The sequence below is a fragment of the Homarus americanus genome, unplaced genomic scaffold (genome assembly GCF_018991925.1).
Source record: "Homarus americanus isolate GMGI-L3 unplaced genomic scaffold, GMGI_Hamer_2.0 scaffold33468, whole genome shotgun sequence".
Classification (NCBI taxonomy): Eukaryota; Metazoa; Arthropoda; class Malacostraca; order Decapoda; family Nephropidae; genus Homarus; species Homarus americanus.
In genome coordinates, this window is record NW_024714177.1 from 8,018,657 (window position 1) to 8,029,498 (window position 10,842).

A 10,842-nucleotide genomic window follows, 5' to 3' on the forward strand; every position below is an offset into this window, starting at 1 on the left:
TCCAGCCGGGGCCTGGGGGGCGAAAAAAAATTAATTGAACCAAAAATAAATATAGAAATGAAAAAATCATGAATGAGAAACAATATACTGTATATGTTGTGTTGTCAAAGTAAGAGAAGCAATTGAGACCCTGCAATGGACGAGTTGTCGGTCGGAATTTTTTTCGTAAGATGGCAGGTCAATTGGTAAAGAAAACGCTTAAATTCACTGTGATGTTTTTAAATAAATTGGGCCAAAAAGTGTAAAAAAACAAGAGTTAAAGTAGCTAAAAAGTCACGTGACTGCGAAAAGCTCTGTGTTTGGTTGTAGTTGTGACCTTACAGACAAGCTCGAGCAGGAGCCTGGAGGCAGCCAACTGTGGTGTATATGTTGTTAACAGCAGAAATACAGGACTTGTGGCCATATACAATGTTGATATACACAGGTATACCTTATTTATAGGTTAAAATAAATTACTGTTCAAGTATTCATCGTGTGTATTTATTTGCTGGGTGCCAAAATGATGCAAAAGACTGATAAATCAAAAAAGAAATTTTTATCACTGTTCTATATTTCATGTCTGGAAAATGTAAGTTTTCGTCACTGATGTCTATATTTAATGTTGTGGAAGGACTAGGGACGACCATGGCCAGGGGATGGGCTTGAGATGATCAGATGGCATGTAATTTAACGTGCTTCAAAGCTGGTTGGCGGAGTTCTTGATAATACTCAACAATCATATAGACATCTCCTTTTGGTAAATTTCTTTCATCTACCTTGATGAACCCTGGAAGTAATTGTTCAACCTTTCCGGCTGATCGAATCTGTAATTAAATATTATTATATAATTAATTATGCTTTACTGTGCAACACAGTAATACTGTTTGAATATATAAATATTACTAAGCACATTAACTAATTCAATTGATGTTTGCTGTCCCTACTACAAATTTCATAATATAATCATTCCAAACAATATTGGTATTATGTTGGTTTTGGTCATCTGGGAAACCTTAAAATTCTAACTATGGGATTAAGTATTTTTAACAATAAGACACATTATCTCTACGGGATTTGTGTCGCAAAATATTTTTCTATGGCATACGAAAATACAAGTCATAGGTTAGGTTAGGTTAGGGTGTGATAAGTTATATTATACGTTATAAGATTAGCTTAACATACACCGGTAAGGGGGGAGGGGTAATAACTCAAAACTAGTGATTTCCGATAGAAATTAAGGTCAAAATCGTTTATAACACATCGCAAACCATCAGAAAAAAAACATCGTCTGCATGTCTGAGTACAGGGATGACCAAAACTTAAAATTTACCCACTATAGCCTATCTCGAATCTAAGCATCCAAATACTTATGGTAGTTTAAGTAAAATTTTGCCCATTAATTAATATAAATTATGAATCATCAAAATAATAACAGCACTATGTTGTCATGTTTACCTAGCATCAGGCATTCTCAAAACAAAGTCCAGACAATGTCATTACTTCCAATTTACTCGTATCTCCATCTAGTACTGATATACTCTGTAAAGGCACTGGAAAAAAGAGAGAAAGTCTACCAGGTAAGAGTACATGGCAGCTGAGCTGGTGTGAACATGGGAGTTTTTTATATCCATAAGCTGCTCTTCACGGCACATTTCTTCACTTATGAAATGTCCATAAATTAGACCATAAAAAAATACCCTTAAAACTTATCTGAACTTGGCATTTGGGGTCCGAAGAGGCCATCCTTTGTACTACTGTACCTCCGACTGCAGCGGCGAGTTTGTTGGAGAACGTCGTCTGCGGGGAAACTGGTGACGTCATTGCAAATGGCGGCCCTGTTTTAAGAGAAATAAACTTATCTCGACTATTATAGCAGGACTTTCAACTTTTATTAAAAATTATGTCTACTGTATCACTCTACGAACGTGGCAGAATGTATTTTCTGCGTTTCCCCAAAACCGAAAACTCGTCCATTGTGTGTAAATGAGGCAGAAAGTCAATCAGGTCAGCAACCTGGAACTTGGTCAAAATTTTTATGAGACGTATGTTTTTGTCGCAATTTATTATTTCATGCTTGCAGTTTTGTTAAGTCTGTTATGCATCAACTTACGTCGCCGTTAATTCATATCTTGTTTAAGTTCAGTAACTGTTTAAATCTCCATTGTTAGTCTCATCTCCGTGTACAAATACCTGGGCAGTGGGCAAGGCGAGTTCTGTTTTGATGATCGTAGCTTAAACTGTACAACACCAGCCACCAGGGGTTATGTCCCGTCTCTGTTGAATAAGTCCTTCATCTCTTCAGCTTTTCACCTCATTAACCACCACTCCTCCACCTCTAAGCTTTTCACCTCATTAACCACCACTCCTCCACCTCTAAGCTTTTCACCTCATTAACCACCACTCCTCCACCTCTAAGCTTTTCACCTCATTAACCACCACTCCTCCACCTCTAAGCTTTTCACCTCATTAACCACCACTCCTCCACCTCTAAGCTTTTCACCTCATTAACCACCACTCCTCCACGTCTAAGCTTTTCACCTCATTAACCACCACTCCTCCACCTCTAAGCTTTTCACCTCATTAACCACCACTCCTCCACGTCCTCCATACCTCCGCCTCTTCTAACACTGTTGACATGATCGGTGAGACAATGAAATCCTATCCATCATTCCTCTTATGTTTTTTGTTTGCCCTCACTTGCAACACGTCAACCCCCCTTTATGGGCTATGGCAATCTCATCATCTTAACCTCTGTCATTCCTCACTTTCATCCCTCTCAGATCTTTAATAGGGCTAGAGAATGTTTTATTATTATTATTATTATTATTATTATTATTATTATTATTATTATTATTATTATTATTATTACTATTATTATTATTATTGTTGTTGTTATTTATGGTAGGGATATTAGTGTTATCATTATCATTATTATTATTAGTAGTAGTAGTATTGGTAGTAATAGTACGGTAGTATTAGTGTTTGCTATATCATTAACAGTAATTTAATGAATTAGATTGCATTGAGCGAGGCGGCAACTCAGACCAGGGTTGTGACCTTGACCTTTGACCTTCTGACCCTCAACACATAGGTGCCCCCAGCCCCCCCCCCGCCACTGCCTGGGGCCTAATCTGAAATCTGAATCTGATCCAGTGGTTGCCATGTTGATCTTATCAGTCAAACACGAACATTGTGGCCCTTTGTGTTGTTGAGTTATCCATTTTACACACCCCCCACACACACACACACACACACCCACACACACACACACACACACACACACACACACACACACACACACACACACACACACACACACACACACACACACACACACACACACACACACACACATACACACATACACACAAACACACAGTTGTGACCCAGTTAACGAGAGTAAAATTAATATTGATCATTATTATTACTAGCAAGATGGTTATTATTGTTCCGTCACGTATTATTACTACATGTATATTACTACTGTTATACCCGCCTCAGTCCCCATTAAGGCGCCGCCACGTGCTCACACACACACACACACACACACTTGTCAGACATGCATGTAAATTTAGAGGCAATTTAATCATCTCCGAGAACTGGGTTGAATTATTTTTGCGGCGGATCCCTCAGCTACAAGATGGAAATCAGGTCGCTGGGCTATTTAGATTTATCCTGCAGGAAAACGGTGCGGATAGTTATATCAGGTGAATCAACAACAACAACAACAATGTGCAGTAATCAGAGAACCCATACATAAGTTTTTTCTTATGGATTCATCTTTTAGGTGAAAAATAGGTCACCGCGTTATTCTTAGCTATGGGAACTGCAGCAGGTCCGGGTATCTTTACTTCGCCCCACAACTTGTCGGTGCGTCGTTAATGTATGAAATACGTCGCCAGGTTATCTAATTTTTGGTAACCAACATAACGTAGAAACAGTCGGGGATGTATTGTGGTTTGTCCTGTAGGCTCTGACTTGTCAATTCAGCTTACAGTTATAAAATACGATAAATTTCAAGCTGGTTATGGTACTTAAGATTAAAACAGTCGACAGGTCATTTGTATTTCTGGTAACAGGAATCTTATGAGATGACACAGAAGTAGGTCTAAAAAAATACTTAAAAGAAAGCCGGAACAAGACCGTCTTTAATTCTCCGTAACGTTTCTTATTTATTAAAAACAAAAACAAAAAGAAATCCTCGAACTGTACCTCCGTCCGTCCAAGACTCAACGTCCTACTGTAACTCCAAATCACAAAATTTTATGCTCGTCAGAACACACTATCAATCTGTCTCTTCTTGGGCCAACAACCAATGCGTCTACCACTTTTTTTAACACCATTGGAAGACGTATTCGTTGCACACACACACACACACACACACACACACACACACACACACACACTTGGCTCTGCTGGTGGGGGTTAATAACTTGAGGAGATGGGCCCCTATGCGTGACAGTGTTGAGATGTTTCTCCTAAGTACACGACCCTATGTCCCATCTCCACCCTCACCGCCATTCTCCTCTACACACCCTCACCTCCACCTCCCCACACACACCCTTACCACCACTCTACCCCACACATCCTAACACCCAGCCCCCTCCCCCACACACACCCTTGCCACCAATCTCCCCCACACATCTTATTTTTACAGTAAAACAGGGGGGATTTTTTTTTGTAATTAAATATTGTTGTATAAATAAACAGGTGATATAGGTTATAATTAGGACAGGTAAAGAAATGAGTAGCGAAATCCGTGTTCAAGTAGTAGTAAGCGGGTTACCTCCTCCGGTACACTAATCTACACTACATCCACTAAATTGTTATCTACACTATTATCTACACTGTATCTACTACACTTTCATCTATACTATCATCTACACTATATCCACTACACTATCATCTACAGACTACACTATATCCACTACACTAACATCTACACTATATCCACTACACTAAAATCTACACTATATCCACTACACTATCATCTACACTATATCCACTACACTATCATCTGCACTATATCCACTACACTATCATCTACACTATATCCACTACACTATCATCTACGCTATATCCACTACACTATCATCTACACTATATCCACTACACTATCATCTACACTATATCCACTACACTATCATCTACACTATATCCACTACACTAACATCTACACTATATCCACTACACTAAAATCTACACTATATCCACTACACTAAATCTACACTATATCCACTACACTATAATCTACACTATATCCACTACACTATCATCTACACTATATCCACTACACTATCATCTACACTATATCCACTACACTATCATCTACGCTATATCCACTACACTATCATCTACACTATATCCACTACACTATCATCTACACTATATCCACTACACTATCATATACACTATATCCACTACACTCATCTATATCCACTACACTATATCCACTACACTATCATCTACACTATATCCACTACACTATCATCTACACTATATCCACTACACTATCATCTACACTATATCCACTACACTATCATCTACACTATATCCACTACACTATCATCTACTACCACTACACTATCATACACTACACTACACTATATCCACTACACTATCATCTACACTATATCCACTACACTATCATCTACACTATATCCACTACACTATCATCTACACTATATCCACTACACTATCATCTACACTATATCCACTACACTATCATCTACACTATATCCACTACACTATCATCTACACTATATCCACTACACTATCATCTACACTATATCCACTACACTATCATCTACACTATATCCACTACACTATCATCTACACTATATCCACTACACTATCATATACACTATATCCACTACACTATCATCTACACTATATCCACTACACTAACATCTACACTATATCCACTACACTATCATCTACACTATATCCACTACACTATCATCTACACTATATCCACTACACAATCATCTACACTATATCCAGTACACTATCATCTACACTATATCCACTACACTATCATCTACACTATATCCACTACACTATCATCTACACTATATCCACTACAGTATCATCTACACACTATCCACTACACTATCATCTCCACTATATTCACTACACTATCATCTACACTATATCCACTACACTATCATCTACACTATATCCACTACTACTAACATCTACACTATATCCACTACACTATCATCTACACTATATCCACTACACTATCATCTACACTATATCCACTACACTATCATCTACACTATATCCACTACACTATCTATATATCCACTACACTATCATCTACACTATATCCACTACACTATCATCTACACTATATCCACTACACTATCATCTACACTATATCCACTACACTATCATCTACACTATATCCACTACACTATCATCTACACTATATCCACTACACTATCATCTACACTATATCCACTACACTATCATCTACACTATATCCACTACACTATCATCTACACTATATCCACTACACTATCATCTACACTATATCCACTACACTATCATCTACTCTATATCCACTACACTATCATCTACACTATATCCACTACACTATCATCTACACTATATCCACTACACTATCATCTACACTATATCCACTACACTATCATCTACACTATATCCACTACACTATCATCTACACTACATCCACTACACTACACTATCATCTACGCTATATCCACTACACTATCATCTACACTATATCCACTACACTATCATCTATGCTATATCCACTACACTATCATCTACACTATATCCACTACACTATCATCTACACTATATCCACTACACTATCATCTACACTATATCATCTACACTATATCCACTACACTATCATCTACACTATATCCACTACACTATCATCTACACTATATCCACTACACTATCATCTACACTATATCCACTACACTATCATCTACACTATATCCACTACATCATCTACACTATATCACTACAGTATCATCTACACACTATCCACTACACTATCATCTCCACTATATCACTACACTATCATCTACAATATATCCACTACGCTATCATCTACACTATATCCACTACACTAACATCTACACTATATCACTACACTATCATCTACACTACTATCATCTACACTATATCCACTACACTATCATCTACTATATCCACTACACTATCATCTACACTATATCCACTACACTATCATCTACACTATATCCACTACACTATCATCTACACTATATCCACTACACTATCATCTACACTATATCCACTACACTATCATCTACGCTATATCCACTACACTATCATCTACACTATATCCACTACACTATCATCTATGCTATATCCACTACACTATCATCTACACTATATCCACTACACTATCATCTACACTATATCCACTACACTATCATCTACACTATATCCACTACACTACATCATCTACACTACACTATCCACTACACTATCATCTACACTATATCCACTACACTATCATCTACACTATATCCACTACACTATCATCTACGCTATATCCACTACACTATCATCTACACTATATCCACTACACTATCATCTACACTATATCCACTACACTATCATCTACACTATATCCACTACACTATCATCTACACTATATCCACTACACTCGTGTACACTATATCCACTCCACTTATCTACACTATATCCACTAAGCACTATCATCTACACTATATCCACCACACCTCAAAACACTATATATCCAATTCCCACTTATCTACACCACTGTATACCATCTACTACGCCATGCTCTATAATTATAAAGCTCTCTTCAGTATATGTTGAGGGTACTTATATTGGACACTTTTTGAAAAACTCTCAATATTTTAATTTGATGAGGCAAATGATAGGAAAGCTTGGGCTAAAATAGTGCAAAATGGGCAATGGTGAGGTGAAAATTGTTCGCGAGTACTATCCCGGGCTGGAGCGAAAAAGGACACTGACCTTCAGAGAAGTTCTACAGCTCCTCTGTGCCACCAAGAGAGCCGTAGGGCGTTGCTGCACTATGACTACCGTCCATGATTACTTAAACTTCACTCTAAACCCTGGACAAGGTATTTTTCTGTTCGTCACTGGGCATTCACTATAACCTTGGGCCCCAGGGGTTCCATTCCCAAAAGATATGGCCACTCACGCAACAGCTCTTTGGCGAGGCGAAGACGGCGAATTCAGCTATTTCGATAGTGAAAATGCCGGCATCCTCCCACATGTCAGAGAGGCAGTGGACAGAATTCAGCCGCATGCCATCCTTCACTGCACTCATTGCAAACTCCAGGGATACGGAGTCAATTCATGCATGTTTTACTCTTTGGCATTCATGTCATACGCCGCCGACCACCCAAAAGTACCCTCCGCTTACTTGGCAGATTTATTCATGACTTATATGGGACCACAGTCAGATGAGAAGGCGTTCAGTCTGGCCCAAGATATGCTTAAAGAGGCTGGATTGCCTTCCGAATTGGAGGACTGTTCCTTTAGGTCGTCCATATATGAACATCTCCGCCCACAACAAAAGCCTACCCTAAAACGCCCACTATCACCTGCTCAAGAAAAAGGAAAGAAATGCCTCAAGACCGTCTGAGTGACCACCTAAGCCCGCACCGACAATTCACGACAATTTTTTTAGGAAGCTCTGCAAACAAAAAAGAGAAAAGGGGGGGGAGTGAGAGATCAGGTTAACAATGGTAGTTGGGTACAGCGTCTCCTCCTGTAGCTGTAACACCATCTTCTACCATTGTATTAACCCACTGCTTTTATTAACGACTGAATACTTAACACAAACACCGTCAGTAAATTCTTCATTTTTTTTTAGAAAATTCTTATATGTAAAATAAATGTTAAAGATCAATAAATGCTTCAACTTACCTGAAGATTGTTTATGTAATTAACACAGCCTATTCAATCATTATGAGAACTAGACTGTACGTATGTTAGTCATCTATATATTTACTAAAAGATAAGATGCTTATTAACGTAAAATTCCCACAGTAAAAATTTTTCATTAAAAAGATGAGAGTGACCACAGGACACTATCCTTGGCCTCTCCAACACTTGTCTTCTTTCCCCTTCCTTCCACTCTTATTAAAACAAAAGATAAGTTGCTCAGCCAGCTCCACAAGAACCTGGCTAGAGGTCGTCACCCCTTCCTTGGAACAATGGCTACTGTAAAAATACACCACATTTATCTATATATATGTAAAACAAGAAGTATATCTGTGTTTTGTGTTTATTTGTTTGTGTGTCCGCACGAGAATCTCGGAAACTACTTTACCGATCTGAAGATGGATGGTGTTATATGTAGTGATGATGGATGGTGTTATATGTAGTGATGATGGATGGTGTTATATGTAGTGATGATGGATGGTGTTATATGTAGTGATGATGGATGGTGTTATATGTAGTGATGGTGGATGGTGTTATATGTAGTGATGATGGATGTTGTTATATGTAGTGATGATGGATGGTGTTATATGTAGTGATGATGGATGGTGTTATATGTGGTGATGATGGATGGTGTTATATGTAGTGATGATAGATGATGTTAAATATAGTGATGATTGATGATGTTAAATGTAGTGATGATGGATGTTGTTATATGTAGTGATGGTGGGCGGTGTTATATGTAGTGATGATGGATGGTGTTGTATGTAATGATGATGGATGGTGTTATATGTAGTGATGATGGATGATGTTATATGTAGTGATGATGGATGATGTTATATGTAGTAAAATAATAAGTTTAATGGTAAAAAATATACTTTGGCTGTACCGTTGTAGTGGAAAACATGGTGGAACTTACATACACTGTTAATGAACTATTGATGGAAGAAGTTTTGGGGACTGAACAGTGAGACACGTGGAGTTCTTGAGGTATTGTAACCTCAGCTATTCTTGGTTGAGCCCGGATACTGTCAACTTTAGTTCTTCAATTTTTCCCCATCTCACACCCCCCTACCCAGCATTACAACCACAGTCTCTGCCTTAACTACTGACGCCAGCCCATGGGGAGGGAGATGTGGGAAGGAGGCAGTATGTGTGGAAGGGGAGGCAGTATGTGAGGAGGAGGGGAAGGGAGGCAGAGGAGGTGTGGGAAGGGAGGCAGTATGTGTGAAAGGAGGGAGAAGGGAAGGGAGACAGTGTGGAAGGGAGGTATGTGAGGAGAGGTGAAGGGAGGTGCATGTGTGGAAGGGAGGGAGCAGGAGGAGTATGTGTGGAAGGGAGGAGTATGGAGGAGTATGTGGAAGGGAGGCAGTATGTGTGGAAGGAGACAATATACACAAAATTCCTAATTAATACCGAGCTGTATTAACTACCAACTTCATTAATAAACTCAATGAATCTTTGTCATTATTTTTTTTCTACTTTTAATAATTCTACTTCATTGTCTTCATTACCTTTTATTTACTTTATTTTCTTTCCATTTCTTTTCACTTCAGTTTGTCATATCTTTCTTACGTATGATAAACAATTTAGCCTCAATATATGTTAATGTGTGTTTAGAAATTGCTTTATGAATCTGTTCGAAAATATGTGCAAAATGTGAGTAAATTTTACATGGTTAAAAACATGCGTAAAAATATAAAGCAGAATTTGTGTTGTAAAATACGTAAAAATATGTGGAAAATATAAAAAATCTGTTAAAATAGCCGTGTAAAAATCGGAGGTGGTAGTAGTGTCCAGAGACGGGTTGCTGTGACAGCAAGTATTTTCCCCTAAGTTTATTTCCCTTCTGAGAAAGTTCAGATTAAGTATCGAACTTATTTTGTCGTGAGAAAAGGCAGCGTTTCAAATCTAGTCCCT